Below are 13926 nucleotides of genomic sequence, written 5' to 3' on the forward strand. Positions count from 1 at the left end.
GCACTCACACACACGCACGCAAACGCAAACGCACAGACGCACACACACACACACACGCACTGACCTATTCTCTGTGTCAAAATAACCTGAGGGCAACTGGAAATTTACATGTGTGCCTCTTCTTTCTTCTCTGCCTCTCACATCCAACCAACACTTTCCTTAACGCAATCAATTAAGAGTGCCAGATTACATCAAGGCCCCGTCTGGCAAGCAGAGAGTTGCCCTCTCACACAGCAAAATTGAAAACACATTTGCACACAAACACTAAATGTAACACAACCTAACACATACTGACTCACTCGCACTTACAATACTTAACCTCTCAATCACAAATTCACATACACATTAAAACCATTTGGAGTATGACCTGGTTGGACAGAACCCGTACTCAAACACCTGTATGCCAGATCAGACACTCTTCCTAGTCTTCCCATCTTGGAATAGTAGGAATTGAAGCCATTAGTTAAAGATGCAAATATTCTGTGAGGACATAATGTAAGACCATAGCCAATGCCATAGCATTAAAACTAAGGGTAACAATAAATCATGCTAATAATTTATCATCCTCTACTCATCTCAACTCAGATGAACAGCTATGAGGATGGAATTTAATTGTAATCACTCACTCAAGATGTGATTCTAAGAGATGTTTAAGTCACATGACCACAATAGATAAATATGCTACTGCATTTATGATTGAAAAAAACGGAATATAATAAAGTACAATCCAGGTATTTAAACTGGGAAAGAGCATAGGAGTCCATTTGTAAAGGTAATTAAAGATGCTGCCCTGAACTTCTTAGAATCATCACCACAAAAGCATCTCTTTTTTGTGGTTGTGCACAAAATCCCACATTACTGCCATCCCTCATGTATGAGAGGGGGAGCTCTTCTTTTCCTCTCAAGCAGGGATCAGCAAGGGACCAGAGGTCCATGAGAACAACTCAGCCATCAGAATAACTCAGTGCCATTAGACTCTCCCTGGCCTTCTCCTTGCCTGCAGAGGATGCTTGGTGTAATACCATCAAAGCACAGTTAGCAAGCCCCCTACTCTCCCTCTCATCTCCTACCACCTCCCTCCCCCCATCTCCCACGTACAGGGAGCCAACCCCAGTGAAGCCCGAGGGGGTCTTCACCTCCCTCCAGCCCGTGGCTCCCCACACCTCCAAAAAAAACCTCACCTGGAGCAAGCCTTGTTAGCATAATGTGCTATTTTACAGAGAGATGGTGCGTGATCGTGAGTGGCTACATCTCATCTTTAATCCCCATTTCCTGTCTTTTGCATAATTAATTAAAGAGACAGGGAGAGAGAGGGGAAAAAATCAAGGGAGGAGGTTAAAAAAAAGAAGGATCAAAAAGTGAAAGAATAGTCCTGGTCAAAGGGCGACTATTAACTGGACCCTGCTGCTGAAAACGGTGTCTGAACTGGCCGCTAGACACTTCACAGAGTGGCAGCTCGGCAGGACAATGCATACGAGCATGGAGTGATGAGCCATCGCTGTTTAAACTTCTCAAACGATCAGTGACAGAAAGAAATGGAGTGACAGAGAGTGAGACAGAGAGACAGTAACAAGGGAGAATGTGACAACTCGGGGTTGGATGAGAACTGCGTAAATCAAAGTGCTCTTTGAGCCTTGGGAAACAGCAGAAGTGGTGTCCATGATTATAAGAACTGGTGAAAACCTTTGAGTTTGTGTTTTTTTTCTTCCCTTTCCTCCCTCTCTCCCTCTTTTCACCCTCCCTGTCTTCTCCATGAAAGGTAGCGGTCTTCCAGTCATCTGAGTCTTGAGTAGGGAAGAGTCTAATGATGGAGGGGTCGTATATTAAAGCAGCACATTCTCCAATTTATTTTAATCACTAACAGATATCATTAGCTGCTGAGTGTGCTCCATCAGAAAAAAAAGACCAATTACACCTCTCAGTAAGTATGGGTCTCTGTGTTCTAAGCTGGGGATCTAAGAACAACCAGATATCTGACTGGGGAATCGCCGCATTTCCCCATCAGTCAGGATCCCTAGTTTAGACCATTTTTATGAAGGCTTTGAAATAATATAAAAACGTCAGTTAGTTAATTAAGTAAAATACTTGTTCATGAAATAAAGAAAACAACAAACATGTCATAACTTCATGATCATGGATTTGGGAGAAAAATAAATATTGTGCACTAAATGTATATGGTACACACTAAAAAGGTAGGTCATTAGGGTCATACATTGTGACCCTAATGATGTGAACAGACAAGTGGTTAATGGAAGTTGAAGGGAGAAGAAAGGAAGGAAGCAAGATGCTAATTTTCAATGCTTTGAAGCATGATTTGCACCCATTTCACCAGGCATTAAACCATCCTGTATTAAATATTACCTTAGAGTTTTCAAGCCAACCAAATTCAAAGGCGATTAAAATTCCCTTTTATTGACCATTTCATCTTTCAACTAAATTCTAAGGAAAGAATAGCATTATTGACTTATCATGCACAGGGGCACTTAATCAAAAAATAAAACTACGCAAGCAGAAAAATCTACATGAAAATAAGGCAAGAGGCTTTGCACCAAAAGACGTCCCTCTTTCTTTAAAATCGTCCTCGTTTATTTAGGGTGGGAAAGAAAAAAATAAATCGTTGAGGTCCTGTGGGAGCACCCGCGCCAACAATCCATATTTTCTGTCCAGGGACTATTTATAGGCCTCTTTTACATTTTTCACTTCCAGGTTTTATAGGGTAATGATTATTCCCCAGCAGAAGTAAATAGCACAGCGAAAGCACCCGCTGCATGTGAGGGCCCGGCTTGATTAATGTCCCAGGCCTTCACCTATCATACCCCACCATAATGTAACACTCTTACTCCACCATAAAGTAAGCTTCCAGTCCTACAAACTCTCACTTAGCCCCGGCCTTGTCCACCTTTAAAATAAGTCCTCGTCATCAAAATCAAAGAGGATGCCCCCTGGAGGTCCTTCTCAGAACCACAGTGTTTTTAAAGTCCACATAAATTGGTGTTTTACCAAAAAACATCATGCTGTTGTGATGTTCCCATAAAATATTACAAGATATTCCGCTGGGAACTGGCTCCTTGTTTCCAGCTGGCTGTTTTCCCCTAGTTACACTACTACCGCATCCTACTTGTGACTTCATCTCCAGACTACTTCAGACTAGACTAGTGATGGCAATCTGGAGGAAGGTTTCAGGACACACAAAAAGTTGGAGCGATAAATGTTAAATTAAGTGGAAAATTTGAACATATCAATGTACTATACACACCGCAGACTGAATATAAGCGTAGGAGAGCCACAGACAGACATCCCAGGAGAGTGGAGTCTTGATTCATCATTAAATGCCATGCTGTCAGCCACCACATTGACCGTCTTCCACATACCCTTTTCAGGACTTCAGCTGAGCAAGTACCTGCTGAAGTACCATGCCCTTATGGCAGTGCTCCTTTTCAATCCTAGTCCGGAATTGTAATTCTTTTTGTGCTGGTGCACTGTGTTTTGTGGAGGTGCAAGAGGGGTTGTCCTCTACGCTCCTCCTGCTCTCCTCCCCCTCCCCCTCCGCCTCCAGCCTACCACACAAACAACTGCCATTGAGCTGCAGGGCTGAAGTGCATGCAGGTGTCACGCTTTCTCCTCCTCTGGGCCACTCCAGAGGAGCTGGCAGACAGCTAAAGGCCCTGGCCACCTTACAGCCCCATTGTCCTGCCTCGCACAAGGACTCACGTAACAAGCTATGTTTTTTTTTTTTATAACATCTTTTCTTTCATCCACCGCCCTCCCTGAATTACCAAACCCAAGCAACCTGCCTCCCGTCAAGGGCTTTCAGTAGAGCGCTGTCAATTCAGCAGGTGTTTTACAGCAGAAAAGCTTGACGAAGGGCCGGTCAGCGCTAATTAATCTGGACTGGATACCAGCCCCTCAGGCACACTGCTGTTTGATGTAGACAAGGCTCATGACTACGGAGCGGTGCGCTCTTAAGAAAGATGCAAATGCTTCCATTATGCACCCTGAAACTGGTCCAAACTCCGTGCCTTTTGTCTGAGAGAAAGGCCCATCCTTCTGAATGACGGGAGATGAAAACGAGTATCTCAAACATGTCTTGTCCTGGGTCGTCTTTTTTTCCACACATTTTCTTTTTCGGTGAAAGGTTTCAATATTTCAATACTATGAAATCTAGTAAATGTCAGATGGCATTTTGTGCTGTATGCAAGCCACACAATGCCCTCAGGTATTGACTGAACTCATAATCATCTGAGTGGCTGCCAGAATGCCTGGTGTTCCAACACTAAATCGAATCCGAAGACCTTCTCATATAGCAGCAAGGGTGGAGCACCAGGAGCTGACAAAACATCAGCAGCATGAGGCAGCACCTCTTCTGTTGCTCAAGGTGCTTCATGGTGACGCAAAAACCACATGTGGTGCAGCACAAGCAAAACAGTTAATTTGCCATGAACATAAGCCGGACTTGCATTTGCTGTGAACATAAACAGGCCCACTGTAGCCCGGTCTAACTTCTGTGGTCTTTTTTCCCCTTATGGAGGTCTAAAAATGTTCACCCAAGACTGCAATGTGCAGTGGAAAAAATGACTAAGTGGGCCTGTGAACGCAACGGTCAAGGGTTTGGATTATTAAGTATCAGAGCCCATAGTTTTGACACTGATGTGACTACATTTGCCTGGCACCCAGCAGTCTGTATTTTGTGTTCCAGAACAGGGAGTTTTAGGTAACCATAATGACAGAGAGGGTGTCCTGAATACCCATGGGAAGGGAACAAAGTTAACACCCGCCAGGCGCCAAATGTGGGTAGTTTTTCCGTTTGGCAGGTAAATCTCAGAAGACTTTCCACCACACTGGCGGGTAAATGTTTGTACCAAAATAGTCATAAAATACTATCCCGAGAGTCTCTACCGCATTTTGATTTACCGGCACTCTGCTTCTGTCCTATATCTGTGTCAAAGGTTGACACACACACACACACACACGCACACGCACACGCACACGCACACGCACACACACGCCCCTACTCTCCCTCTGGCTTATATGAGCCTGACATTTTTTGGTCTAAGCCTATCTAACAAACCATCTGACCATTACTGTAACCAAATAAGAAACAATTGGCAATCAGAGGAACAGGTCCTGACGAAGCGTCAGTAACTATCGCTTGCCACCAGTAAGCCAGGACAAGGCACCTGCTAAAAGGATGAAGATAACGGAGATATCAGCCATGTCTGAGCAGACTCTGTCAGGAGCACAAGAACAGACTGTCTCTGGAGGTGCTTTAAGATGTCTGAGGAGGAGGAGCTCTAGATTGATTCAAATGATAAATAAGGATAAAGAATTTACGAAACTTCAAATGTACTCTGCTTTGCCCCTAAAATATAGCTAATAGCAAATATGTTCAACAGAATTTTGAGATGAAGACTTCTTCAGTTGTATGTTCAAATGTGACATTAACGAATGTATTAACTGCTGATCAATATAAAAAAAATTGCTTCAGATTTTGCTATGTCCTCTTTAAAGTTGTAATCAACATAATACATTTGTTTCAGTATTTAATTGAGATAATAAGGTATTGACACAAAAAGGCAATTCATTATTTTTGTTCGGTAAAAAATATGATTTGCCGGTGGAATTTTTCGTCTAGAATGTGCAAAACACTTACATTTCGGACCCTTCCAAAGGGTTTGCTTGGAACGAACTGAGCAGGGGAAAGCTGTATTTTGAAACAGTCACTGGTGGTGTGACAACTAATTCCATGAGGTATACCAAGAAATCCGTATTCAGCATATGCTCAAGCGATTTACTCCAACTCGAGTACCCAAGTCACAAAACAATCGATACATCTGCAAAGGCCCCTTAAAATATTTTTATGTTCTCTCACACTCTTGCCTAGAATCTCCCTTTCCAGAGAGTGCTTCATGGCATAATGTGCGGAGTCAAGTCCAAGTTCCAGTCCTAGGTTCCAAGCCTCTAACACCCACAAAGCCATTTGTGAAGTCACTCGTAGGGGCCGAGCGCTGTTGTTCCGTGACATTGCTCAGCGAAGTATATTTAGGAGCTGTGAACTTTTGGCTGCATGAAATGGGACAAAACCCTCAGCTCTTGTGGTCTAATGAAGGGCTTATTCGTTAGCCCATGTCACTGACCACCAAATTATCACAATGCACCCCCTCACCACAATTGGATGTGACAACTGGCACCGCTGGGCTAAGTCTCTGTTATTTGTATCAGCTCGAGGGGCTTCCCACTGACTCCAGTCATGCTAATAGGAGCCTACAGGGCTGCGGATCTCCACTTTGCCTCTGGCTGTCCCCTTTCTGGGCTTGGAGAGAGGCGATACCATGACAACAAATTCCACAGCGCACTGCCAATCACCAAAAAGTAAAAAAAAAAAAAAAAAAATGTCAGTTTTAAAGCTTAGCAACTAGCAGGAAAGTGTTGCTTACAGTTCTTTATGCTTTTCATTTGTCCTTCTGTAGCTATTTATGATGATTTTCCATTAGACTTAGCAGTCAGGCTTTATCTGTCAGTGGCGTATGTTAGTGTTGGGATTTGACGAGAAACACATCCATGGCACTGGGTATTTTCACATGCGCAGCACGAAAGGTTCCTGGAATTTGTTCCTCTGTGGTAGATGGCAAACATGAAACTCAGGGATCACACCTGGCTTACCAGCTTTCACTGTGAGAGTGGGGATGAGCACAGACGTGTTGGGCTTATACACTCCCGGGCTGATTTACTGAGAATGCATAGCTAATGCTAGGCATTTTCAAACAGAGAAAAAGAGTTTGAACAAGGCAGTAACATGACAGAAGAGATAAATCGATCATAAATATGATGAATAATGTTATACACTTTCATTATGATCGATTTAGGCCAAAGTTCAGACAGGTAAAAATAATTTAAATAAAGATTTGTGGAAAACATCAGTCTGCGGTTTGCATCTCTAAACCAAGACACATTTATTATTTATTGAACCTCTGTTTGTTCAGAAAGGTTCTACTGTTTCATGGCCTCCTGCTTCTTAAAAAAAACACCTCTGGTAAAATCGCTAGGAAACCATTAGCAAGATGCAAGGGACATTAAAGCCATTACTTATTACACCAACAACACTATCAATAAATATAACAGCACTCCTAACAATGTAATACATCAATTGAACATCTATTACCAAACACCACACCTTTATCTTTTATTTTATACCTTATTTTTGTTTTTTATCTTATTTTCTTTAGAGGAGACAACCAATCACTTAACATGGTAAATGTGCCTTGGCTTGTCAAGGCACAAAAGATTTAAGGCAGGATTACACCACTGCTGACTTTTGATGACCGAAGTTAGCCACCCAGTCATTCTTGATCTTGTGTACTGAGAGGGTTGCTGCATATCGCTAAGCATGACTGCATGATGACCTTGGGTGCTAAAGTGGTTTGAATAAGAGAAAAGGGAATTCTTCAGTTTGGTTAATAAAAGTCATTTGGAGAATCTTCTAATGGCCTTCTTCTGTTGGAAACGTTAGTACTAGGTTTAAAATATCTTTTGTACTTTTGCAGTGATTTCAATGAGACCATCCTCCTTCACATTTCAGCTCTTCACAGTGCAAAATATTTAGGTCAAGTTCTATTTGTTAGGAACCCAACAATTAGAACTTGATGTTTCCAAACTGAGGCCTGCTCTGAGGCTGCTTGGGACATCCTCTAACTCTCATCCTTGCTGATAGCAAAGAGACGAGACTCAGTTAAGAACACGATGCTTGACCTAGAGGGACTGCCTATGTGATAAACTTCAGCTGCTTTCAGAAGAGGTGCGTAAGTGTGGGGGGTGGGAGGCTTTAAGAGGCTGCGGCTTCATTAGTGTCTGATGATGGATATCATAGTGCATCCTTTATTCGGGGACAGTCATTTTCATAGGCACGCTCAGACACAGATGGTGAATGAGACACGGTAGGGGATCAAACCTGGACACCCACAAAATCCTGCTCTTTATCTGAGGATGCTATTTGGGGGGGAAAACATTACTTTCCCTTTCTCCCCTCCGTGCTACATAATAACATTATTGTCGCAATTGATCTATTTCTGCCTATCAGTTACATATTTTTGTCTTTTTATTGACCATGTTTTGCCTCTATATTTTTGGGACTTACATTGAAGTCTTCTAAGACTGGGGTCAAAAATAGGTCAAGGCAATGCATCAGAAAGCCTCCACACTGACAAAAACACAACAGAAATGGAAATGATACACAGAGGAGGCAACTAATCATCCTCCACACTGAGGAATCATTAACATGTTAAGCGCCGGGCCTCCAAAAGCCAAGGCTGTCTGCTTGTACCCCCCTGCAGAGCACACTCGGAAAAGAGAGGGGGGTTAACGGGGATGTGGCGTGCTGTGCTGTCAACTGATCGGTCCATTGCGGTTGTTTATCGTTTTTATCTGGGGTGGGGTGGAAGGGGTGGGGGGCAGCAAGGGGGTGCATTCCTGTCGTCTGATGCTCTTGCACTGCAGAGCGACTAACTAGCGCCGGATCAGAGGGGTCCCAGGGGCCCAACGACCCCTCGTCTCATCCACCACCTGCCGTACACCTTTAGGGACTTCCTTCTCTTTCAACTGAAAGAGGAGACAGCCATACCCCCATACCCCCTGCCACAACTCCAAGTCTTCATCGAAAACTCCTTCAGCTCACTGGTATCCACAAAGGCAAAACACCCCTTCAGCATGTTCTCCCACACACAAACACACACACACACACATACACATACACATACACATACACACACACACACACACACACACACACACACACACATTATGTTCTGATCTCCAAACTGAACCAAAGAATATTTTCTTCTTTAATGTCCCAAAGGAAGAGCTTCTTTCCAAACAATCATAGCCTGAGACACCATTATCCTCATAAGACAAGTCATAAGATGATTCATTTACTTTGGCCCTCCTAAACATGGACCATTTCCAAACATTTCCGCACCTTGTCTTATCAAAACATATTTGCTAATGCATTCCCACAAATCTTCCATAGTACATCTTTTCACTGGAGTAAAGTGCCTACAGGCAGGACTGATTTACATAAGTAGGCCTACTCGGTACTACCACTTCAGTTGGGCCAACAACGTGAATTTAAACCAACAGATGACATAGTGAACCAATCTAAGGAACCAACCTATATTTAACCAAACTCAAAAATATTCCACATTTCTGACTCAGCCAGTTGCAAAATTCTGTATTTAGGCGTTAACTCTTTCTGGAATGCTGATATCAATTTGCAAAGTGACAGCACTGCTGTGATGAGTAAAAATCATTGGACCCTATTTTGACGGCAACATTTTCCACCTGGGTAAGTTGTCTAAACTTTCTGAAACTTTCCATCTGAGGCATGGATTTTGGATATAGGCGTGGCGACAAAGTCTTCTCTGACAGGGAAAATTTACATGCACCAATCGAAAATGATCACTGCCCAACTCTGGTAAATCTATCTATCATACCAGTAGTCTTGGGTTACACAAATGAATACCTTTATAATTCATGTTCACTCTTTCCTGTTGATCAGCAAACAGGCTTTCCCTTATCTGTCTGGTTCTGCTGGGGTTCTGGATGCATCGACTGCAGAAAAAAAATCAATGTAAAATCAATGTATTTCAACCTATCACACAATACGTAAGCTATGATACTGGGTAAAGGAGTGAAAGTAGCCTACTAAGAAAACCAGAGAAACAAACTTTTATTTTCACACAAAAATAGAGCTGACCTCTTCTGCTCCCACAAGTCGCACCACATGTCAACGTGTCAGACAGAATCAGCACTTCTTTATTCCTGTCCAGAACCCGCAGCAACATTGTTATCTCATCGGATGCTTTCAGTTTAAAAGTGTTTCTCGACAATGCTATTGGTCAGCTTTAACCAAATCTTTCTCTCATTAACTTTGGCCTGGCTCTGTCCTTTGTTGCTGCCTGCTGTCTTCGCCATCAAAATAGGGCCCTTTTAGTGTATAATACTGGTAAGCTCCTCTGGAGCTAATGCCATGAACATATAATGTCTGGCACCTAGTCAGCTAAATGGAAACACTGACCATGACTCAAGCCAGACATCTTGCAAAAATGATGGTTATATTACATTTCATTATAGTCTGCCTGTATTTCCCCCCCAGTAAATAAGATGACCATACCTGTTAAAAAATGCCATCATCTGACCCAAGAGCTACCATCATCTAGGAAAAAACGATTCCACCACAATTTTTAAAAACATTGCATGGGACTTTCCATATCGCTGACAATTTATGAATTGGAAAAAAGTTAATATTATGGCAGTTCAGCTATATTTTGACCCAAAGACACGCAGACTTTGTGGTGACAGACTCCCAGTTCAAAGAGGCCTTTCATCTGTGTTTTTTATTTATCAAAAAAAAAAGAAGAAGAAAAAAAACAGGCACACCACCAGTCTGTGCCATCTGCCTTTTCCCAAATGCTGCCGACTTCCAAGACTTGCCCGGCCAGTACGCTACATGGTCTCCATGCAATGTGTCCTGTTTACAGCGGTCAGCATGCTGTGCTGTAAAATACTCACTGTTAAACTGTCAGTGGCACTGGACCCCCGCCCAACACACACAGCATGATGGTTCTGCAGCCTTCTCCATCCTCACGTGCACAACCCAGCCACCTCAACCTCCTCATATCCACATCCATTTAACAAACCATTCCTACAATCATCTCACCAATGCCTGCTCTTCATCTGAATACAACATACGACCGACTCACCCGAGACCCATCCCTGCTCCACTCCCACCCCTTAAAAAAAAAAAAAAAAAAAAAAAGCCTTCGGTGGGAGCAGCTCAGATGCCCTGCTGGCTTGCGGGCCTGGTTGGCTGCAGACATCTGTAAAGTATTTTTATACGCTGCCCCACAACCGCACTGGCAAAGGTCTCCCCAGTTCCAGTTTGGCATGACTTCTGAGGTGGGGAGAGGAGAGGTCTGTGCTGAAGCTGCTTCCTGCAGCTTCCAGCAGGCCTGTTTGTTTCCCACTGACCGAGTGTGGGGTAGGGGTGGTGGGGAGGAGGAGGGAAAAGGGGGGAGGGGTTCGGTGGGGGCATTAGGAAGGGTGGGGGCACTGTTTGGAGAACTCTGAACCAGGGGGATTCTTGTGGCTTGCTTCGGGGCTCAACAGGCGCCGCGGGCCGCACTAAACTGCCCCGCATCCCGTATCCCCAGCAAAGAAGAGGAAAAGGAGGGGCGGGAAAAAAAGAGAGAGAGAGAGCTGCCCAACTTGGCTTGCACCAGAGCTCAGAAACAAACACTGCCATGGCTGGTACTGAGGGAGAATGCAGATGAGACAGACAGACAGTCAGACAGACAGGGCCTATTCTGAACATCTTCCAGTACCCACATACATGCACACAAAAATGTAAAAGACACATGCATAAATGCAAAAAGACAAATAAACACATTGCAGTGCCCTGATCTTGGCTGAAACATTAAGACTCATTTGCAAGGAAGTCGCAGTAAACGCTGATGGCATGCCACTGGGGACACAGGCATTTGTTTTATGATGGATTTCCTTTAGTACTTTTTCTCTGTTTTTCTTCCTGGGCACAAATTCATTGTGCCTTTCGTCTCATTTTGTGACAAATTTGTTCTGTCACTGTCACTATTATTGTGTTTACAGTGGCATATGTGTCTTGTAATAATTCCATGAAAGTGGATTCATATCCTGGGGGATTTGTAGTTATATATAATCAAAAGAGATCAAGGGGAAGAAGGATAGAAGGGGGGAGTTGTTACAAACAACAACTACACAAACACACACACACACACACACACACACACAAAAGAGAACATAATGGTAAAAATCGTTTGTGCTTTCTGAACATCCTTCCAGCACTGTTCACATTATGCCAGTGTAGCTTATGTGGCGAGGAGACTCTGGGTTGGAGGCGCTGCCAATGGTTGCGGTGTCCCATGAGATGACCTATATCATAGAGACATATGACTCACGGGAGCAGCAGCACAGCCTACATGGGCTACATGAAGCCGTACAGTACCACATGTGTGGTAAGCGTGGACGAATAGGCCCATGTTTAACAACTAAAAGCGGAGTAATCACTGCATGTTCCTGGTTCTGATGCACCGTCTTCCTGAATTGGTCCTTCCTGAAGAATGCGGTTGCTACTTTCACATCCTCAATCTCAAATCTGTAGGAGGAGGCTGACAGACAGTAAAAAGGAGACATGTCATGTCACAGCGATAGCCAGCTCATGGGCTTTCATGAAATTACTATCTCAGACCTGAATCTTCAAGTGGGCTGTACTATATCAATGCATTGCTGTCCCATTAAAGATTTCTGAACAAAAACCTTTACACAGTAGTGCCAGGACACAGTCAATGGTTTGGCCAAGGTGAAAATACGAACATTAATGCTGCCCATCAATAAAGTACCTCCATGATCATAAACCAGACATGCTGTCCAGAAGGAGTTGCTGTGATCAGGAAATATGTTTACTTCAGGACACACAGTCTGAAAAGTGCAGGGTTTTGAGTCTGCTGTTGCTATTTTGTTAGCTTCGGTGACTTAGCCAAAAAGTCCTTATTTCTATTACTAAACACACAAACCAAGCATGTGTGTTATGGGGGAGATGTAATGGTCTCTTAAACTAGAATACACTGAGGCCAGGAAAAGATCCTCTAGACTAGCAAACTGCATGCACATTTAGTGGAATTTTACATCCTTTGCACTCTGGGCTATATCTATCCATTTGAAAGTGGTGCCAAGTGTAAAGCAGGCCAGATTCTGCAGTAGGACTGAGTGGGCTGCCCCACTGACAATAACTCACCCCAGGTTTTGTATTGACAAGGGCCTACAACTTACTTTGAGTAGCCTACTATTAATGAAGGCTGAGCTGGTAAAAGATTCGGTATTAAAGACACTGCAGGACAACTGAGAAGTGAAATCTGTCAATTATTCACTTACTTACTTCACTTACTTACTGAAATCACTAATTTAAGGCATTAGGCTATGTCCATAACACTTGCAGAAACCAGTGCCGTATTCTCTGTGTTTATTATACTATAAGCCGCTCTTTGTCAGAAAGGAGGAACTACCTGAGCTAACCATTTCTATGTGTAGCCTGTTTAACCCGTCCAGTCAAAGCTATACTTCTTTTTTTATTTTTTATGTTTTCTCTATGACATAAGCTGGTGGCTTGATTACATACATTTAAAAACTGAGGACAGGGGTTTGAAAACTAATTAAGTAATGGTTCTCAAGTGACCAAACCCCTCTCAGACAATGACTTTGGAACTTGCCAGGGACACATCAGGTTACATGTTTCTAGAGAGACCGAATGCCAACAGTAGATGTTTTATAGTGTCAGACTAAGAAAAGAGTTTGCTTATTCCACTTTTTTCCTTGGAAAAATCATCTCTGAAGCCGTTAACCGATGTGGAATGACGTTTTTTTTATGATCACAAACAAACCATTAGATACATGCCACTGGATGCTTTCATTGACTGCATTTGCATAACTGTCACAGTATAACAAAATGTGTTTAAAATGAGTTTAGACCCGGACATTTTACATTTGCATCTGTGGACCGCTTCTATTCCCACTATGAGTAACACCTAATACCAGAATGTGCTTTAAGGGCCCTGACAGCTGTATGATTTAACATAGACTGTATAATGTAAATCGTACATGTATGGATTGTGCGGTAAGAGTGGTTCTCTGAATTAGAGGGTAAGCCATTACTAAAATGATCATTGAAACATATAGTTTGTTTTCCATAACTGTGCGTCCATATATTGGTGATAAGAAAGCTACTACTGGTGTTTACTTATTCATTCAGGCCTGAGTTGTCATCAAAACCAACCAATACATTGAGGATATTGTTATTTAAATTTTGATTTGACTGAACCTTTTCTGCTGAGGCACTTAACACAA

At 43.0% G+C, this 13926-nt stretch overlaps 1 protein-coding gene across 2 annotated transcripts in view; it reads right to left on the reverse strand.

The window, feature by feature from the left end:
• Positions 1-13926, reverse strand: part of nek7 (NIMA-related kinase 7) — a 67185-nt gene that overhangs the window by 49208 nt on the left and 4051 nt on the right. The window contains exon 1 of one of the 2 annotated variants that reach the window (XM_080833497.1): positions 9512-9596. The exons of the other annotated variant lie outside the window; for it this stretch is intronic. The gene's annotated coding sequence lies outside the window, so the exon portion shown is untranslated. Of the gene's footprint in view, positions 1-9511; positions 9597-13926 lie in introns of those variants that run through there. 2 annotated transcript variants of the gene reach the window in all.

The sequence above is a fragment of the Sprattus sprattus genome (assembly GCF_963457725.1).
Source record: "Sprattus sprattus genome assembly, chromosome: 2".
In the NCBI taxonomy this organism is placed as follows: Eukaryota; Metazoa; Chordata; class Actinopteri; order Clupeiformes; family Clupeidae; genus Sprattus; species Sprattus sprattus.